Source organism: Lutra lutra, chromosome 11 (assembly GCF_902655055.1).
Source record: "Lutra lutra chromosome 11, mLutLut1.2, whole genome shotgun sequence".
In the NCBI taxonomy this organism is placed as follows: Eukaryota; Metazoa; Chordata; class Mammalia; order Carnivora; family Mustelidae; genus Lutra; species Lutra lutra.
Window position 1 is genome coordinate 62,871,504 of NC_062288.1, and position 21,967 is coordinate 62,893,470.

At 38.9% G+C, this 21,967-nt stretch overlaps 1 long non-coding RNA gene across 2 annotated transcripts in view; it reads left to right on the top strand.

Annotated features, from left to right (window-relative positions):
* Positions 1-13,306, top strand: part of LOC125081374 (uncharacterized) — a 78,238-nt gene extending 64,932 nt beyond the window's left edge. Inside the window, exons 5-7 of one of the 2 annotated variants that reach the window (XR_007121662.1) lie at positions 1,149-1,262; positions 1,915-1,978; positions 13,199-13,306. This is a non-coding gene — a long non-coding RNA (uncharacterized LOC125081374). Of the gene's footprint in view, positions 1-1,148; positions 1,263-1,914; positions 1,979-2,326; positions 2,885-13,198 lie in introns of those variants that run through there. The other variant, XR_007121661.1, reaches the window with a different exon arrangement.
* The last annotated feature ends 8,661 nt before the right edge of the window (positions 13,307-21,967 follow it).

The window sequence follows — 21,967 nt, forward strand, 5'->3', positions numbered from 1 at the left end:
TTAAAAAAAAAAAGAAATACATATAAAATTGGTTTCTGGGCTTGCTAGAAACCAGTGCAAAAAGAGAAATATGGAAAATGGCATGCATAATTTTTCATTGTCAAAAAGGAGGAAACATATTAGTTCCTCGGGAAGAAAAAGCATCCACTAAGGCACAAGCATTAAAAGTAATCTAACATAGATTAACCTTTGAAAGAAAGAAGGAACAGTTTAAAGTCTTTGTAATGAGGTAGATGGTAGTACAGTTCAAGAACTGTAATGAAATACACTCTTTAAAACTAGCATAAAGAAAGTATTTCTAAAGGCATTGAGTCAGAGGGTCACTAGGGCCTGATGCACAGATCTCAGCCCACAAGGCAGCACTATTCTGGTTATGTATTCATAAGGCAAACATTTGTTGATTACCTGATCTGTGCCACTCACATTTCTAGGACTGGAAATGAGTGATAAAAAAGAAAAAAAAAATCCCTGTTCACAGTCCAAATTAAAATGATTCCAGCACATTAATATAAAATTTTATAGTTTCAATTGTTACAATGATGTGTGATGAATGAATTATGGGTTAATCAACTTACATGATGCTTTATGGTTTACAAAATGTTTTCATACATCATTACAACCCAAGTATCCTTATGGAAGCATTGGGACATGCCAGGTATTGGACTGATGTTCCTGGCCATAGAGCCTTGATATGTCATGAAAGTGATGTTCATGATTATGTTTTATTTCCATTAGAAAGAATATGCTTGAGAGCCCGTGGCAGAACTTAGCAAGAAAATCAGCTAGTTAATGCCACAAGAGACCTTAACATACCTTGATGTGTTTAAGAGTTGAACACTACACTTAGTGACACTTAGTTTAATGAACATCTTTGCTTTTTCACATCCCATGAAATATTGCAGGACTTTTGGCAAAATGTGAGATCCCTGTGCTAGGCACAGCGAGGAGCTATGAATAACTTTTAGATGATAACCACTTGTCCCTATCTCAAGGCAACGATTGCAAGTCTTTTGGTCCACTCAGGCTCTCGAGCCCTTTATTCTCCTTCCTCAGCATCCCTATTGTGCACAATGGGTGAAGAATTCTGCTTCTTTTCCAGCTAATTAACCCACATGCTAATGATACTGTTCCGTCCTTGGTTGATTCAGAGCAACCTCCAGCTGTCTGCCTCCTGTCTATTCAGAAGCTTTTGGTGATGAAGGTAGAGCCCATAAGAAGGAAACTGCTGCATGAACTCACCAGCACAGGCAGGCAATCTGCAGGTAGGGTGATCATCTCATCCCAGTTTGCCCAGAACTTACTTGATTTCAGCACTGCAAGTCCCGAGTCCTGGTAATCCCTTAAGTCCTATACAAATAGGACCAGGATTGGTCACTCCCAGTGCTGGGAACCATCTGTGTAATCAATAATAACAAGTTAATATCTCCATCGTTGAGTAAAATACAAGGGCGGAAGTGACATTTGGTATCTTGGTTTGGATTCCCTTGGAAGTAAGCCATGAGTCAAAGATTCCTAGTGAAAGTAGTTTACTGGGAAGTAATCCTAGGAAACAGTGGTAGGAGAGTGGAGAAATGAGGCAGGAAAGCAAGTTGCCACCTGGAACTTAATCTTATTACATTAAACTGGGGATTGGTATAGAATACATCCCTCAGAGTCATGCCACCCATGGGGCAGAAGGGTTGGAATAAGCACAGTAATTAGTTGAAGTCTGTTCCTACTAGTATGGGATGAGGTCACTAATTTGGTCTGCTGAGCCTGGGCAGAGTGGACCTCAGCAGTCAGAGAAAGCCCTCTGACAGAGATACAGGTATTGCAGGAGGAAGCTGTGCCATTGTCCACTAAAATGGTAAGGGACAAAGGGATATGGGGAGGCCACTGACAGTGCTGTTACAGTGGGTCTACTTTGCTTTCCAGGTTAACACATTCCACAGCATTGATCCCCTGTGAGGACCCAGGCTCAGAGATGGATGCTTGCTTGGTAAGGGGAGAAAGAAATGTGCTGGATATGGGGAAGTTCAGAATGTTGGTGCACATGTAAAAGGCATGGGACTTTGATGCCTCTGAGTAATACTTGATACATATTCTACTCATTAATAATTATCATATGACCAAACTATAGATATGTGGGATTAGTTGGAATCCTACAAGGTAGGCTTCAATAATGTCACTCAGACAGTCACTGATTTTTAGGGACAAGACTTTTGAACACCCCTTAGGGTCTCATTGTATGGCTTATCAGGTCTCATTATTATGAAGAATTTGTTTCTTTTTCACTTACATCTTTCCCTTAGCCATTAAAAACTATTTTTGTATTTCTATCTTTGAGCTGGACAAAGTTTGTCTCTGGTGTCCCTTAAAAATACCTAGAACAGGACCTCTTTCTGAAGACTGTACAGTGTTCAGAGTGGGATGCAAAGGAGAGCTCTGTATCCAGGAATCTTGTCCAGGTGCCCAGGGTTGGTGACCTAGCCACCCCAGCCATCTAGGCTGAATAGTCACCCAGGTGACCTGACAAATACCTCTGCCAAATGGAGATGCTTGAATCTGGTTAGAAGCTGAAGATTCAATCAGCCATTGTTCAAGATTAACAAAGATAGTAGGTGACCAGAATCCGTGAGTCATCAGAAACCTTGAGGCAGAGACTACAGGAAGAGTCTGTTGGTAGTGGAGACATCTTAGCAAATAGCAGCTATGTGAGGCTGTGTGGCCATAATGGCAGGTCCCTGGAAGGAGCATCAGAAGTTTACCTGCCATGGAGAGGAAAGGGAAACCAGGTGACTCAACCTGGCTTGTGTCTTAAAAGTTGATCCAGGGTCCATGGGTGTGACTTGGAGGCTGTTTTCTGCATTCTTCAGTTTCTGCGTTCAACCTTATAAGAAACCCTGTTTATTTATTTATTTATTTAAATGTTAATAATGTATTTTATTTACCCCAACATATCTAAAACAGTCATTTCAATATAAATGTAACTTCAATACTACCATTTTTTTAAATTTATTTTCAGCATAACAGTATTCATTGTTTTTGCACCACACCCAGTGCTCCATGCAATCTGCGCCCTCTCCAATACTCACTACCTGGATCCCCCAACCTCCCACCCCCGCCCCTTCAAAACCCTCAGATTGTTTTTCAGAGTCCATAGTCTCTCATGGTTCACCTCCCCTTCCAATTTCCCCCAACTCCCTTCTCCTCTCTAACTCCCCTTGTCCTCCATGTTATTTGTTATGCTCCACAAATAAGTGAAACCATATGATAATTGACTCTCTCTGCATGTCTTATATGCATAATCTCTTCCAGTCCCGCCCATGTTGCTACAAAAGTTGGGTATTCATCCTTTCTGATGGAGGCATAATACTCCATAGTGTATATGGACCACATCTTCCTTATTGAAGTAAACTGGAAAACCCTCATCTACCTAGAAAAGCCCAACAAACATATATTTTATATGCTTGAAATCACTTTTCACTTTTCTTTGATTTAGGCTAAATAATTTCAATTCTGTTAGTATTTTTTATTCTCACATTTTTTTTTTTGGATAAATTTTCATTAGCCATGCTCTTTCTCATCCTGTCATTATACCTTTTGGAATTGTTCTATTTATTTTTATTTTTAAAAATGTTTTCACTTTTACTGAGGTATAATTGTCAAATAAAGTTGTTAGATATTTAAAGTATAATGTGATGATTTTATACATGTATATGTTGTGTAAACTGACAGTTTTCTCTCTTTTTTTAATGTTTTATTTACTTACTTTACGGAGAGAGAGAGCACAAGTAGGGAGAGTGGCAGGCAGAGGGAGAGGGAGAAGCAGGCTCTCTGCTGAGCAGGGAGCCTGACATGGGGCTCGATCCCAGACCCTGGGATCATGATCTGAGCTGAAGGCAGATGCCTAACTGTCTGAGCCACCCAGGTGCCCCTGACAGATTTAAGTAAACTCTATGCCCAGCGTGGGGCTCAAACTAACTACCCTGAGATCTAGTTGCATGCTCTATTGACTGAGCCAGCTAGGTACCCCTTTATAATTTCAGTAATAATTGAGTTTAAAACCTCATAGATTCAATTCACCCTCTTCAAGTTCTCCTGCCTATGAGGCATAGTGTAAATAGGAATAGAGTAGAATAGGGTAAGATTGGGGTCAAAGATATAGATTAATTCATTTATTATTATTTTTAAAGATTTTATTTATTTATTTATTTATTTATTTATTTATTTATTTTAGAGGGGGAGAGAGAAAGAGAGAGAGTGAGGGAGCCAGTTGATGGCAGTCCAGAGGGAGAGAGAGAATCTCAAGCAGACTCCATGCTGAACACAGACCCCAGTGTGGGGCTCCATCTTACAACTCTGAGATCTGAATTGAGCTGAAATCCAGAGTTGGATGCTTAACCAACTGAGCCACCCAGGTGCCCCAGAAGACATAGATGTAAATCCTGGTTCCAAAATTCACTATAGAATAGTGAATGAATGTGCCCACAGGCAAGTTACTTAACTTCTCTGACTCTTAAAGAAGGACAATATTTGTTATTAACAATAATTTATTATTATTATCATTTCCCCACAAAAAATGATAGGTGAAAATTTTTCTCTCCCCTCATCCTTACTTCTCAAAAATATTCTGTAAAGGATTAAAGTTTATCATATTAAAAAATACAGTTTTGGGGCCTGGGTGGCTCAGTCAATTAAGCATCTGCCTGTGGCTCAGGTAATGACCCCAGGGTCCTCGGATGGAGCACCACATTAGGCTTCCTGCTCAGAGGGGAGTCTGCTTCTTCCTCTTCCTCTGCCTGCTGCTCCCCCTGGTTGTGCTCTCTCTTTCTCTCTCTCGGTCAAATAAATAAATAAAAATCTTAGAAAAATAAAATACAATTTGACAATAAAAAGAAAATAAAAGACTAAGAAGCAAAAACTTGGTAAAAGGGTGAGGAGAGACGCTAAGAAAGTCTATTATAACTGAGTTAAAACCTTAGCAGTGAGCTTCTCACTGCTAAGAAAGAAGAAGGAAAGAAGAGCAAAATATAATAGTCACATCTTACTTTAATACAATAAAATAAAAAATAAAATTTTATAAGGTAAGAAACAGGTTTTTTTTTTTAAAGATTTATTTATTTATTTATTTGACAGAGAGAAATCACAAGTAGGCAGAGAGGCAGGCAGAGAAAGAGGAGGAAGCAGGCTCCCTGCTGAGCAGAAAGCCCGATGTGGGGCTCGAACCCAGGACCTGGGATCATGACCTGAGCCGAAGGCAGCGGCTTAACCCACTGAGCCACCCAGGCGCCCCCAAGAAATAGGTTTTTGGTTTAATTCTGACATGAATTATTACATGTTTCTGTCTATAAGAGACATTGAAACACAGTAGAAATTTTGTGGTAGACAAAGGGCCTCTGTGTCCTATTTCTTACCCTGACTGCAAATTAAAAGCTATGAATGTAGGGTTGTGTTCAAGGTTTCTGGAAGGCGTTTCTACAGACAGCTGAGAGAAGATAGCCAAGGCATCTATTTTTTTAATCACATGAATGAAAGCAGCAATACAACCTGAAGGAAGCAGAGAAATGGCTTGGTTTATTCCCTAATCCTTTTCAAAGACACGCTGGCCGCCTCTGCCTTGATAGTACATCAGCCTGCTGACTGGGCCTCCTGGGTGCCAGGTTTGTCTGCCTCATGCCCTTTCTCTCTCCTGCAGGCAGGGCGGGGATTTCTAAAACACAACTCGGTGTTGTGTCACTCCCTGGCTTCAAGAACCTTCTATGGCTCACGTCTCAATTATTGCAGTTTCTCTGCTATGCCGCATGTTTTCTCCTTCTTTGCCTGGAGTAGCCATCTCTGCTGTCAGCCGCCATTCCCCCAGCCCCTCCCCAGAGTGCCAAGTTAATACCTTTTAGAAGTCCATTGCTAGGGCCAGAAGAACTTCCTTGCCAACTCCAACCTGCTCACCTGGATTAGTCTCCCCTCTTCTGTGTTCCTTGGTCACTCTACTCCACAGAGCTGTTATTTTGTCTTTACTGTGTGTGTCCCCCACGAGACTGAAGGTTTGTGCATTGGGGAGGCCTCCATCAGAGCTTCATTGAGCTTTTATCATTAGTGGAAATCTCAATGCTTCTCCCCCGTTCTCTCTGCCTGCCTCTCTGCCTGCTTGTGATCTCTGTCTGTCAAATAAATAAATAAAACCTTTAAAAAAAAGGTCACTATTTCATTAGAATATTAATAGCTCCTGTATGTTTTTCAAGTAATAAACTCGTGTACTATATGTTTTTTAATATTTTTTGGTGTGTGTGTGTGCATGTGCATGAACACACAGTACCTGCTGGAACTAATTCCAAGCAACACCACCAGCTACTTGTGCATGGGCTTTTACTTTAAATTAGGAAATGCAATAAGGAGGCATCTGCTTCATGATTATTTACATTATTCTGCTATTCTGCAAAGTGTGAGCCAATGCAGTAAGACCAAAAAGGAAAAAAAAAAAAAAAGGAAAGAAAAAGATGAAGCACACAAAAACGAAAAGACAAGATGACAATTTTGCAGACTATGAGTCAGCTCTGAAAATACAAGAGCACCAACTGGGACAACCTATTAAACTAACAAGAAATATAACTGAAGCTAAAAAATAAATATATTGAAAATGACTATATATACTACATGAATAATGGTGATCAATTTTGAAGAATATGGGAAACATTTAACAGACTAACAAAATACAAGTTAGAAATAAACTTCACAAAAATATATATGAATTAAACAGCCCAAATTAAGAAAAATGAATATACAGAAGATGTGTAAGTTCAGAGATCTGCTTCATTCCTGCATGAGATCATTCAATATTGTAAAACATATCAAGCCATCGATTAAACACAATGCTATTTAAAACCCCAGTTCAGAACTTGAGAAAGTGTTTCTGAAGCTCAGCTGGAAGATAAATGGAAAAAAGTAGCAAAGAACCAAAGTAATAAAGAAGAGCAATTAGAAGAAACCAGTAATGTCAGTTTTTAAAATATATTAAAAGTTATACATTTTAAAACCTTACTATACATTGCAAGAATAATCCAAGAGAGACTAGAATATTACAAGCATTTTTATACATAAGACTTAATGTGAAATGGAGTCACACATAAATGTAAGAATGCGTGTTGCTGCTGCAGAAGTTGGTTGATAATTTCTCGATTAAATTTAGTTTCTCATTTCATGCTATAGACGATTCCCAGATGGCATAAAGATTTACAGGTAAAAGAAGCAAAACATAGGAAAACTAGGAGAAAATGCAGACATTTTATTTGCTTTAAAATTAATACTTGTTCTTTTTTAGTTTTTAGAGTTTTAAGCTTACAGAAGGACTGCATAAAAAGTACTGGGCTCTCATACACCTCGCTCCCCTTCTTCTCACAGGTCCTCCTATTAGCCCCTCTTGCATTGGTGTGGTGCATTTGTCATCACTGGTGAACCAATACTGATACATTATTATTAACTCAAGTCCGTAGTTTATATCTGGGTTCCCTCTTTGTGTTAGGTAGTTATAAGGGTTTTGACCAATGGGTAATGCCATACGTTCACCAGTACGGTATCATACAGGTAGATCCTGTGCTCCACCTGGTCGTCCCTTCTTTCCCTCCCTTGTGCTGATAGAGACCATCAGTCTTTTTGCTACGTCTACTTTCTGCCTGTTCCAGAGTGTCATACAGTGGGAATGATTCAGTATGGTGCCTTCACATACTGGCTTCTCTCACTTAGCAACATGCATTTCAAGTTCTCCTGTGTCTTTTCATGGTTTACTAGCTCATTTCTTTTTTATCATAGATTAATGTTCCACTGTGAGGATGTACCATAGCTTATTTACCTGCTCACATACTGGAGGACTAAATACTTTTTAAAGAAAGTTTGGTAATATTCATTAAACAAAATAAGACATTTATTGAGAGCCTACCATGGGCCAAGCCGTCTTCTAGAATCTTGTGGTATTTCAATGAGCAAAACACAACAATCTTTACTCTTGAGAAAGTTACATAAAAGTAGAAGAAGATAGACACACAGAAAATGAAGAATAAAAACAATGAATAGGTACATTTTAGAGTATTCAAAAGGTGGTAATTTCTGTGGCAAAGTAAAAGGCAAAGGGAGTGGGGAGTATGGGGACTGGTGAGATTAGGCTGCAGATGTTAATTCTGTATCAGGTGGTCACTGGCCCATGAGAAGGTGATGCTTTCACCCAGATTTGGTGGAGAACAAACAGATGGCCTGCAAGTGTAAAATTTTACAATTTACTACCAATAAAAAAAGGCAAATTCAAACAATGTTATAAGATCCCATTTGTTAATTTAGCATAAACTTTTAAAAATATAAGTTTGGTTATGATACATGGAGATTTGACAAGATAGGAGAAAGTATTAACTGCTATAATTGTTTTTGAAGATAAAAGGATAATATGGAATAAAAAGACTGAAAAATGTTTAAGCAGCGTCTCTTTCTCTCTCTCTCTAATAAAAGGGAGTGGGGGAGCATCTGGGTGGCTCAGTCGATTAAGCGTCTGACTCTTGATTTTTGACTCCAGTCATCATCTCAGGGTTGTGAGATCGAGGCCTGCGTCAGGCTCCATGCTGGGTGTGGAGACTGCTTAAGATTCTTTCTCTCCCTCTAGCTGCTCCCACCCTCTAAAAAACAAAACAAAACAAAACAAAACAAAACAAAAAAAGTGTTTGAACAGTCATTCCATATCCATAAAGTGATCAGGAATGCTAATAAAGTTTGTGTAAAAACTATTTAATTGTAGTTTTAAAATTTGAAAATAGCATATATTTTCTATAATGGGAACACATTAGAAATTATTATGGTACATTCAATTGATGTAATGCTATGCAATCTTTAAAAATGGTGAAATCATTTTTGAAGAATATTTAATGATTGGGAAAGTGCTTATGCACAGAAAATGTTCCAAAAGAAATATACCAAATGTTAACAGTAGTTATAAACCTCGGGTGGTGGGATTATGGATGCTTAAAAAATAACTTCTTTTTGATGTGAATGTATAATGTATTATAAAATTCATGTATAATACATACATATTATAAAATTCATTATTAAAGATGAAAAGTACAGAAAAATAAAAAGAAAACAAAGGCGGCTTTGGCTTATTTCTCCCAATTCTGTTCCTCCTTTTACTTTCTTCTTCCTCAACAATTAAGACTTTTCTATTTTCTTTGCTCCTCGTTGTGTCCCTCTCTCCCAGTGTCTTTCTCCTCCTCCATCATCTCCTGCTTGTTCTGCTGATAGTCATGCATCAAAGGACAACCACACATGTTATTCACGGCCAGACAGCACTCCAGAAGGTCATCTATAATCCCATCCTTTCTCCTCATCCTCACCAGCACTTTTTTTTTTTTAAGATTTATTTATTTATTAGAGAGAAAGAGAGAGAGGACAGGGAAGGGACAGAAAAAGAGAGAGAATTTCAAGTAGACTCCCTACCGAGCACAGAGTCCAACCTGGGGCTCGATCCCATGATACTGAGATCACCACCTCAGCCAAAATCAAGAGTTGGACACTTAACTGCCTGAGCCACCCAGGCACCCCAGCACTTTTTAACATATAATTGAACTTTCCTGTTTTTGCTGTCTGGACAGGTGAAGAGTCTTGTTTTGAATTACATCTCTGTGATTTCCTGTGAGGCTGGACTTCATTTCATGTTCTTATTAGTCACTTCGGTTTCCTCTTATAATGAATTAAGTTTACACATCCTTTACCCACTTTCTGGTCAGGATGTTTGTTTATTATTTCATTCATTCATTCATCCATCTTCGCACTTCTGGGTGATAATCTCTTTGTCAGTTTAAGCAATTCAACAATCTTCTCTCAACTTCTGTCCTTCCTGTTAACTTTGCTGTGCTGTCCTGTATAGACAGAATTCTTGAACTTTGATCCATCGGTTTTTTAATTGGCTCACCGATATTTCCATGTAGAGCTTCACCTAGATCTTCAGTTAGATCTCTGTTTTGAATTTCTGTATCCATCATTTGTCTTTCTTCCCATTTCCATTTTTGTCTTTTTCCTCTTTATTCTATAACGAATTCTCAAGTTTGTCCTCCACATTACTTATTCAGTATGTCAATGCCAATTCTGCTATTTCTGCTTTCTGAAATTTTTGGTTTCCTTACGGCATTTTCAACTTCAGTAAACCCTACTTTCTTCTCATCTTATTGCTTGCAGGTCTATTCGCTCACTAACCTTCTTTTTCCATCACATCTCATCATCTTTTGAAACACAAACAACTTAGGACTTTTTCTTTTACTTCCTTGAGCTAAAATGTCTGGACATATTCTTTTTCTGAGTACTCCAGTAGGTGGTCCCCCTGCTTTTCACTGTTTCCATCCTCACCCAGGAAACCCACCATGGGAGGGGCCCCCAGCCCCTGTGCTCTGACCACTTCTGCAGAGGCTGAGTCTCTTTCCTGGAGTCACAGATGGTAGGTAGGTTGGTGAGCCCAGTGCCTCACACATTTCCTGTCTAGTTTTGCTCCCTCAGACAGAAATGGGATCCACTCCTACGTCCATCGCTGGCTCTCCAACACATGGAACAGATGGACCACATGGAAAACTATAGCCCTGGTTTTCACTGCTTCTATTTCTATCTACTCCCAGGCCCATAGTGTTTATTTATGGAGATTACTATGCTGGTAGCCCACAACCCAAGTCTTGCCCAGGTGTTTTCTGAAGAGTTGAAGTCTCTGGATGTAGATGGGGGTGAGGTGGGAGTGACTGAAATGAGAAATTACCATCTGGCTGTCCTAAAAAAAAAATAACATGAGCTCAGTGAGGGGCTAGCCAGCTAGTTCTCTGGTAGGTGCAGTTCACGTGTTTCTCAACAAAGCATCATGCAGTGGAGGAGAAACAAAAGATTTTTCTCCCTTCTTTCAGCTGTACAGGATTTCTTCTCTTTAGAAGAAAAGCACAAGGTGTCCCCCCTTGTGGCATGGTGCTTATGAGTCTGATTATAGTTACAGTTATCTGGTGTTAGAGCCAGATTCTCCTAGTTTTGGAAGCAGATTCATTGTTCTAGCTTTCACTGATGTTATGAATTTTCATCTTTGTGTGTCTTCAAAGAATTTGTAATGAGACACTGAGAAAGGCCAGGTGTCACTTAAAGCTGATCCATTGATTTAAGAAGCCACAGTTTCATTTCTTGCCCTGGAGGGGACAGGGACTTCTGCTTGGAAAGTTCTTCAAAAGACACCTCAGGTCAGGCATAGCCAGGCCAGTTCTCAAATGATAACAGGTTTGAATGCTCTGAATATTTGGGCAAAGAATTTTCCACAAAAGAGAGAAATTTGCCTGAGCAATTCTGAAGTCTTGTATGATGAATGCCTGCCTCCACTACATAAAAAGGTATAATATAGCTTCTCCTAAAGGTATGAACTTTAGGTAAAGATGCATCAAATTGCATCTGATGAATCCATTCTATTAGATGAATTTAAAAAATGAATAGAATAGCCTGGCTGTGTGGATATAGAGTGAGAGAAGGAAGCAAAGAGTGATCCATATGAGAAAAATTATACATGGTGAGTGCCATGTGGTTTAGCATGTTGTTCTGTGGATGGACTTATTTGGTATTATTGCCCTTTCTTTGAGGCTCAAAGGCCAAAGAAGAAAATTAGGTGTTAAGTAGTCTTTATTTCAACACAAGGTCTATACCCACTATATGTAAGTTTACCAAGTAAAATGAAGCATGCCCCAGTTAAATTTGAATTTCAGATAAATAATACCTAATTTTAGTATGAGTATGTCCCAGATATACAGGACATGCAAAAGGTGATGTCTGAACATTTTAAATGGCTCCTTGAATGTATGAGTAGAAGATGAGGAGGCCAGGTGATAGAATTTTGGAGACATTTTCTAGAATTTAGTATCGTTCCCACTGTCTCCAACCCCCATGGGGAAGAGGAGGGTGTGCTCTCTTCTTCAAACACCTCCTTAGAAAGAGCTGAAGAATTTGAACCCTGGAGGCAGAGGGACCTGGTGGGGTCACATGCCTGAAGACTCAATTTAAAGGTGGTAGGAGACATCTGCCTAGCAGCAAGCAAGGGAAGAGGATGCCCTTGAAAGCAAATTGTGCCACATTGGGGTCATAGTACCCACAGATCAATCACAGGTCCCTTGACAGAGACTGGGCTTGAAGGTTATTTGAAAATGAACTCCACTAAGGAGAGTTTCCTTCCAGATGAAGAAACTGGCAGAAAGGACCCCTCCAATTGCAAGCACTGAGGAGGTTGCCATGAGTGGCCACTTGGAGGAAAATTGAGAGAGGAAGAAGCTGGCATTCCCAGAGAAGAACTTTCTGCAGGATTTGTGAAAGTGTCCCAGAAAAAGAACCATACAATGGCCAGGAAGCAGTGGAAATCAGCCACTCCTTCATACCTTCATTCTCAAAGATCTGTACTCCACGCTAGGCATGCACCATTCTTGGTGCTTAGGATACATCAGAGAATGTGGTGGACACAGAAACTTGCTCTTAAGGAGGAAAGTGGTGTCAGACAGTGACCTAAACTTGATCAATACATACTGTATAGAGTATGTTAGAAAGTAAGAATTTTTATGCTGTAGTATTAGAGCAGAGTCAGGGCCTTGGGAGTACTATGGGAGAGGGCAGTGCAGGTATTACTTAGTGGGGTAGGTACTGATTGGTGTCAAGGCTCCTCATGAAAGGCTGGGTTATCTGTTGTGGTATGTCAAGTGGACATGCATTCAGTTCTTTTAAAGTCACCAAGAATAAATTCATGCATATTACCAATGGTCACATGTCATTCTAAAATATCTTCTCAACTGGACAAAAGAGAGGACAGTAATTAGTAATTAGCAAAACTCCCTAGTCAGCACTGTCATTTATTACAGAGAAAGCTAATGGAGAGTCAAGAAAACAAAAAAGTCTGGGGAAAAGGTTAATATCAGCCTTTCCCCTTTTGTTCCTCTCACTACTTGGCTCCTGGCTAAGGTGGTGTTATAGGGATGACAGGGGCCGGAAAGGAGCCAGAAACTAAAGGATGTGTTCTTTTGGAAACAGAAGAGAAACTAACCCAGGGAGGAAAGAATGACCCAGAAAAGGGAGAGGGTAGCAGTGGAACACACCCAAATTTCTAAAGGCAGGTTTGGGTGAGAGTTTAAAAGAGATTTAAACAGGGAAAAGAATATATTTAAATACTTAAACAGCCTTTCAATTATTTCAGTTTGTTAAAACAGGACATCCCTGAATATGATTCTGTGCCAAGGCTGACTTCAAAGTTAGGAAGCCAACTCAGCTCACATTCCTAGCAGCACGGTTTGAAGGAGTTGAAGATCACCGAGGAATGCATAGACAAAAAGTGGTATGTACCACTCAGTCATGGACTGAGTTTACATGTAGCAACATGGTTAGTTTTCAACTATGGGGTGACATAGAAATGGGAACAGATTAACAGCATAATGCCATGAATATAATTTAAAATACACATACACACACAAAAAAAACTTCTATATTTTTTACATGTCATGGTGTCTACACAGACATATCAATGTAGATACAAAGGCTAACTAAGAAATATACTAGAGAGGTGGGCAAAGGAAGGAGTGGTAAATTAAGAGGGGAGATGGGGAGGAAACCGCGCTGAATAGTCACACCGTGCCATATTGGAGCTTGTGGGAAGTGTCCCGGATCATTTCTCAACAGGTATGGCCATTGCCTGTGCTGTTCAGGGGCTCAAGTACTTTGCAAGATTTAGGTTGCCTGTTCTTTATATGAATGAATCTGGAGCCCAGTGAGCTCTTGTATGATCCCATGCATCAGTGAAAGAGCAGTAAGGTATCTGGGTTGCCAGTGTAATTCTTTGGAAGCAGCAGGGTGAGCCCAGGAGTAATAACAAAGAAGTAGGGTGTGTTAAATTCTGGTGCTTAATCATGGTTCTTGGATGGGCATCCCTTTTACTGGTGATCAGGGAGAGGCTGCAGGGGAGATCAGAGGGGCTTTGGGGAGCACTGCCAGATGCCTGCAGCTGATGAAAGCCTCAGGTATCTCCTGGCCAAATTCCTAAGGTAAGTTTGCGGCTTCCCAATGATAGGCCACAGCTGGGGTTCTGCAGGAGGCCGTGGGTACTATGGCAAGCCCCAAACACCATCTGGTTCCAGCTTGAGGGGAACGAGGCATGGGGAGTGGCCTTTCCTCTGGGGCAGACCATGAGACCTCTTGCAGGGGAGCTTTGGGTCTAGGTCCCTCTCCTTCATCTTCCATTTCCTTTACAACTCATTGACAGTGGTAATGAGATGGAGAAACCCTCCTACCCTCTTTACTGATTTCTCAGTACGCCAGCATGCTGCTAGCTTTCTTGCCAACTCAGGCTTGTGCTTAATCCTACCAGCTTCTCCTAACAGTGTATGTGAAACCTAGAAAGAGATGGAAACTGTTTGTCTTGTGCCCACTGTTGGAAGATCAAACTGCTTGATTCAGATAATGTGTGGCTTATATAATAGCAACTATTTTGCCATATATCAAGTTTTACGTTGGTTTGCATCCTTAGGAAAGAAAGCACACTTTGAATATTTCAGTATGGAATCATTCTGTTTTGCAAAGGTAATATATTTTCTCATTTCAGCCTAGAACTTGGACAAATTCACTCATTAAACAATATTGACAAAACATCTATTTTATATTAGGACCCGACATTTAAATGCTTCTAGGCTTACACAGATAAGTCATGGTTTCTGCCTCCATGAACTTATCCACAGCCTACCAGGGAGACCATTATAATATGTTAAGACAATTGCTATCTTGGGGGGATGGACAGCAGCATATGTTTCTTGGAGAATCAAGATAAACTTTACAGAGGAGAGAGATCTTCAGCTAAGTTTTGAGGGACAGATGGGCAAGAGATGGGGGCTGTGAATGGATTCTTGATGGACACACTGGCCATCTCTGTTTCTGGACACCAGAGGAGGCAGGAATGAGAAGCTGGAATGGAGTTCCCATTCTGGCTTTTGCAAAGGCTTTGCAAAGTGCTTAGGTCTTTGAAGAACTTTGGTTGAGGAATATTTATAGATCAGCGATTCCTACAGACCTCAATAAAGCTTTCTGTTTGTTTTAAAAAGCAGCACGGCTTTGAGAATCAGTGTGCATGGCAAAAGCTCCAACTAATGTATCACAATTATAAAAACACCTGTTCTAGATATGGCAATATTTTTGTTGTTGTTTGTTGTTGTTTGATCCACTAGGCTGAGCACATCAAAACTAAATTCTTCATTTAAAAAAATTTAATGAGTAAATGATAATCCTAGCTTTAATTTTTCCCCCTAAAATTTAAAAATCATGAATTTTTGGATTTCAAAAAAAATCTCACAGTGAGCATTGACATAAACTACTTATTGTAGAAGCACCATTTTCTTCAAAGATTGCAATTGATTATGAACAGTAAGTTTAGGTTTGACCTCAAGGATTCCAGTTTCTTACCAATATATCTAAAAGATTATCCCACCTCAGTGGGATGAAGATTTTATTTTACTTTTTAAATTAAATATTTTAATATATTATTAATAATGTTAAGAATATATGTCATAATATATTATTAATATTAATATTTATGTAGTTAATATAATGATTAATAATTATATATCACAGAACATGAATGTATATATCACATGAATATATATATATATATATATATCACAGCTCAATGAATCTTAACACTGTATGCATGTGTGTTATCAACATCTGAATCAGGAAATAGAATATTATAAGCACCTCAGAAGCCCCTGTGAGCCAATCTCCCAATCACTACTGCTACTTCCTTCATGACTCTCTGTATCAGTTAAATCTTCTGTGTAACCAACCACTCCAAAATTTAGTGGCTTAAGACAATAGTCATTTACAATTCTGTGGGTTGGCAGCTTTGGCTCAGCTCAACTGGGAATTTCTGTTGATCTAGACGAGGCTCAGCTAATCTTGGGGTGAGAGCACCCTCCTGCAGGTGTCTCCTAGATTGCCTGGGGGCTGGCTGACTTCTGACTGGGATGTCAGGTTTCCTCCATGTAAGCCCTCCGAGGGGCCAAGTCAGGTTTGTCCTTCTAGGGGCAGAATTGTAACAGCTTATTACTGTTACAAGGCCCAGGCTTCATGGATATATCCATTGGTCACGTTGTATCTGTCAAAGCAAGTCGGGAGGCCAGCCTAATTTCAAGGGGTGATTCTCCACCTCAAAGTAAGGCCTTCAACGTGTTGTGGCTATTTTTATAATCAATCACAATCATCAGTAGTTGGTTTTTGCATTTTGTGTAAATGAAACCATACATCACATACTACTTTTTGGGCAGTGTGCTTTTTCATTTGACATTATGACAATAATGTTATTTTGGTACTATTGACAATAGTCAAAAAAGTACCAATATAACATTTTTGTCTATGTCTTTTGGTGAACATATGTACATGTTTTTTTCTGTTTGGTGTAAAATCTAGAAATGAAATTTCTAGGTTAGAGTATATGTACATATTCAACTTTAGCAAATAAGGCCAGTTTTCCAATGTGATTGTAACAATTTACATTGCCACCAGCAGTTTATCAAAATTCCAGTTGTTACATTCTTGCCTAAACTTGGTGATTACTTAATATCAGTGTTTTTAATTTGAGCCATTCTAAAAGGTGTGTGCTTCTGACTCATTGCTGAATTTACATTTCCTGGATGAATAATGATATAGAGTTTCTTCTCACGTGTTTCCTAGCCATTTGGATATCCTCTTTGGTGATGTCCCTATTCAAGACATTGTCCTGTTTTTCTACCCAGTGATTTGTAATGCCTGGTCTATCTCTGCTTTCATTTAATTCCTAGCATGTGGTTTTCAGGGATCCCAAAGGAAAACTTGGGGTGTTTATCATAGTTCTTTTCTCGGAAGGCCCCGAATGTCAGTAAAAAGAAATTCTCCAAAAACTCTACACTTCTTGGCTGCCACTCTGTGCAGCTCACAGAGCAAAATAAAACTCTCTTGGCCCCGCAAAGCAGGGAGGCAACAGTGAGTGCATCAAAGGAAAGCTGCACACTGTCAGTCCCACACGTCTCTGCTGCCTTTCTCCTAGACCCTCAGCCCTGGGGCATCTCAGCAGCTCTTACTCCACTTTCATTCTCACCAGATCTTGAGTTTGCTGAAAGCTCCCCTCAGCTTCCCTGGTTTCTCAGTCACTTCTTTTGGCTCATCTCCCAGCTTCTTTTCCTGTACCCTGTGCAGGGTGGCAGACCACCTGAGGCATCTCTGTTTCCCTTCTATCCAGGACTTTGGCCTTTCACCTGCTGGCCACTTTGGTACCTCTCTATGGTCTTCAAATTTCTTGTTAATCCAGCTATTTTAGTTGTTCTTAGTGAGAGATTCGGTCTGTTATGAATTAATCCCCGATTACCTAGCACAAGATGAGTGTCTTTTTCTTTTCTTGTCCAGCTACATAGTATATCATTGTATGGATACTCTACAATGTCTTTATGTACTCCCCACTTATGGATATTCAGTTTGTTTCTTATATCTGTTATTGCAAACCACAAAGCAGTGTGTAAACTCGTATGTCCATTACTTCACATATGGGCAAATATATGTTATTAAAATTCCTAGAATGGAATTACTTGGTCAAAGGGAATATGCATTTGTGTTTTGATATACATTGCCATATTATTCTTCATAGAACTTCTACTAATTTATATTCTAAACATGTTACGAGCATGCCTATTTTCTCACAGCTTAACAACATGGTGTTATCTTAATTTTGGTATTCACCAATCCAGTAACTAAAAATAATGATCTTTCATGAAAATAATAGTATCCCATTATAGTTTTAATTTGCATTACTCTTATTGTGGGAGAGACTGAACATCATTTAATATGATTAAAGTCTCAAGTTAACAAATTCCTCTATAGATTTGTGATCAACATTTCCCAGAGTATATTCCACTAAATTAACATAACATTTTCTGGAAAAAAATAAAAAGTCACTGTATCTTATGCTTCCCCCTTTTGGCAATTCAAAATTCATTATAAAAGCCTCTGATAAAATCAACCCATTTAACTTTTTCTTATTGTGGCATAGTATATATAACATATTACTTATTTTAACCAATAGTTAAGTGTACTATTCAGTGACATTAAATACATTTACAATGTTGCATAACCATTTCCACTATCTATACCCCAAATCTTTTCATCATCTCCAACCAAAATTCAGTGCCTTTTAACAATCCTCCCTCCTCCTCTCAGCCCCTGGTAACCTCTCTTCTACTTCCTATCTCACTGAATGTGGCTTTTCTAAGTAATCATGTAAGTGAAATCATATAATATTTGTACTTCAGTGTTTGGCTTTTCACCAAGCATAATGTTCTCAAGGTCCACCCATGTTGTACCATACACAAAATTTCATTCCTTTTTTTGGCTGAATAATAGTCCATGTTATATTTTATTGTTTCTCCATTCATCTGCTAATGGATACACAATATTTCCACCTTTTGGCTATTGTGAATAGTGCTACAGGCATCGTGTACAAATTTATTCATATCTTTGTTTTCAGTTCTTCCGAATGAGTATCAAGGAGTGGAACAGGTGGGTCATATGGTGGTTTTAGGTTTAACCAGTCAAGAAATTGCCAAACTGTCTTCCACAGTGGCTGCACCATTTTTGCATTCCTCCCTACAGTGTATGAAGTGGGAATCTCTTCATGTCATGTCCTCACCAACACTTTTCAGTTCACTTTATTTTTTATTTCTTGGTTATAACCATCCTATAATCAGGTTTGAAGTGCTCTCTTGTTGTGCTTTTGACTTGCAGTCCTCTAACGATTACTCCCTTAGTGCATTCAGGCTCCTACAACAAAATGCCATAGGCTGGGTGGGTTTTAAACAACAGAAATTTGTTTCTCACAGCTCTGGAGGCTGGAAGTCTAAGATCAGGGTGCTGGTTGGTTGGGTGAGGGGACTCTTCCAAGTTGCAGACTCCCATGGTAGAAGGGGCTAAGGATCTCTGTGGAGCTCTTCCATGAAGGTATTAATTTCATACATGAAGGCTCCAGCCTCGTGACCTAGGCACCTTTGAGTGGCTCCACCACATTATACCATCATATTGGGCATTAGGATTTCAACATATGAATATTAGGGAAATGGAAACATTCAGACCATAGCAGTTAGTGATATTAAACATTTCTTCATGTTTTCATTAGACAAGTGTACACCTTCTTTGGAGAAGTGTCTACTCCGTTCCTTTGTCCATTTTTTAATTGGGTTGTTTTGTTGTTGAATTGTGGGAGTTAAAAAAATATTCTGGATATTAATCCCCCATTAGGTATGTTTTTTATAAATATTTTCTCACATTTGGTAAATTGTCTTTACACTCTCTTGATAGTATCTTTGGATTCATAAAGGTTCTAATTTTGATGAAGTCCAATTTATCCATATATTCTTTTATTAAAAGTGGTTTTCTTTTTAATCAAATTTGTGAACAAATTTGTTAACAAATTCAATGTTACAAAGATTTTCCCCGGTGTTTTCTTCTAAAAGCTTTTCAGTTTTGGCATTTTGGTTCTTTGATACATTTTTAGTTAATTTTTATATATGGTAGGTATACATGTGGAGTTACATTTTGCATGTGTATATCCAGACTTCCCAACACCACTTCTTGAAAAGACTGTGCTTTACCTATTAAATGGTCTTAGAACCCTTGTCAAAAATCAATTGACCATTTACGTGAGAGTTTATTTCTGGGCTATTTTAGTCCGTTGATCCATATGTCTTTTGTACTCTAGTACCCCATACTGTTTCAAGTACTAGAGTTTTGCAGTTTAAGTTTTGAAGCCAAGGGTGTGAACCCTCCAGCTGTACTCTTCTCTTTCAGATTGTTCTGGTTATTTAGGGTCCCTTGTGGTTCCACCTGAATTTGAAGATCAGCTTTTCCATTCCTGAAAGAAAAATTATTTATTTATTTGGGAGAGAGAGAAGGAGTGGTAAGGGCAGAGGAGAGGGTGAGAGAATCTCAAGCAGACTCTGTGCTGAGTAGAGAACCTGATGCAGGGCTAGATTTCATGACCTTGAGATCATGACCTGAGCTGAAATCAAAAGTGGGACACTTACATGACTGAACTACCCAGGTGCCCCAAGGTTGTTGAAATTTTGATAGTAATTACACTGAATCTGTAAATCATTTTGGGTATTAGTGAACTTGTAACAATGTTACATCTTCCTATCCATGAACATGAGATGTCTTTCTGTTTACTATTGTCCTCTTTATTTTCTCTCAGTGATGTTTTATAGTTTTCACCATAGAAGTTTTTTCACTTTCATTGTTAGATTCATTTCTAAGAATTTAATTATTTTAGATGTCGTTACAAATGGAATTGCTTTCCTAATTTCCTTTCTGGATTTTTCATTGCTGTTCTATAGAACCACAACTGATTTTTGTATTCTTTTACCCTGAAACTTTCTCCAAATTTGTATATTCGCTATAGTAACTAGCCATTATGTGGCTTCTTTGGAATTTCTTATGTATATATCTGATGATCTCACCCATGAATACAGAGTATTATTTCTTCCTTCTCAATTTGGATGCCTTTGTTTCTCTTATTCTTCTAATGGCTCCAGTATGGTGTGGAAGAGCAGCAGTGAAAGCAGGCATTCTTTTCTTGTTCCTGATCTTAAGGGAGAGGTTTCAGTCTTTTACCATTGAGCAGGGCCTACTAACTTTATTTTAAACCAAGATCATCCTATTTATTTGAAGAATAAACTATTCGCATTGGGAAACACTTTTACTGGTAGATTAACACCTGGAATGAGTCTACAGTATCTTACAATTAAAATAAAAAATCCCGGTGCTCAGTGAAACACGTGACATTTAGATTTCAATTTTTTATTCCAACATTTTGACGCCACCATTTTGCGGAAACCATTCTACCTGCTTAATCAACTTCTTTGTGTACTTCAGCTCATTTCACAAAACGAAACAACAAAAAAGTACTTTTCTCAAGCAACTAAGCAGGATGTGGCTACTAATTAAAATGCAGAGTGAGTTGTATGTGGCATTGTTAATATAGGGAGGACCGTCACACACATGACTTGGTACTCTGTGGTGTTCTATTGTTGGTGGTTGGAGAAACTCAGCAGGAACACTTAACAGCTGAAAGTTTAATAATTTGTCTTTTAGGGAGAAAGGTGTGAGGTTGATATGAAAACATTGGGTGTTTTCTCCTCTTGCCAAAAAAATTCTTGATTTTATCTTCCTCACTCCAATCACTACTCATTAATTTTCACTAAGCACCCCATCTCCACATTCGTGCTTTCTCTCAAAAAATCCCCAGTGAGACTCTGCCAAGACTCTGTTCCTCACCTGAACACATTATCTCCTTTTACACATTACAGGTACCTCTGACAAAGGCCAGGAAATGAAATGATGAATAAACAAATTGGCTGAAAAATCCGAGTTGTTGTAAAATTGGCAGCAGTAAGGTAAGCAAGCAGCAGAAACTGGCAGTGGTGAGATAATCAAACAGTAGTGTCAAAATGGCTGGGCTCAAGCTGGCCTCATCAGAACTTTCTGGCCTTGTGGGCAAAACCAGATGAAGGGCACTTTTTGCAGCATTGAGTCATAAAATCAAAGTCAAAGAAAGTTTTAAGTATTTCACTGATGTCTTGGCTTTGTCATGTCTCTGAATAAGTTGTATCTATACTTTCAAGAGCACTACCTAGTTTTGCATATAGTGGAAGTTGAATAAATGGTGGTCAGAGAGTCAGTGAAAGAAAGATTATCATGCCTTGTGTTAGGCACTCCACAATGGCCTTCTTGTTCTTCCTCAGATACACAATACACTTTTCCTTCTTAGTTTGGACTTTCTATCTCTCCTAAAATGATCTTCCCCAAACACATAGAGAGGATTTTACCCCTCATTTATTTAGGTCTCTTCTCACAGAGGCCTTCCCTAATGGCCCTTTCTAAACTACCCCCCAAACACTTTCTCTCC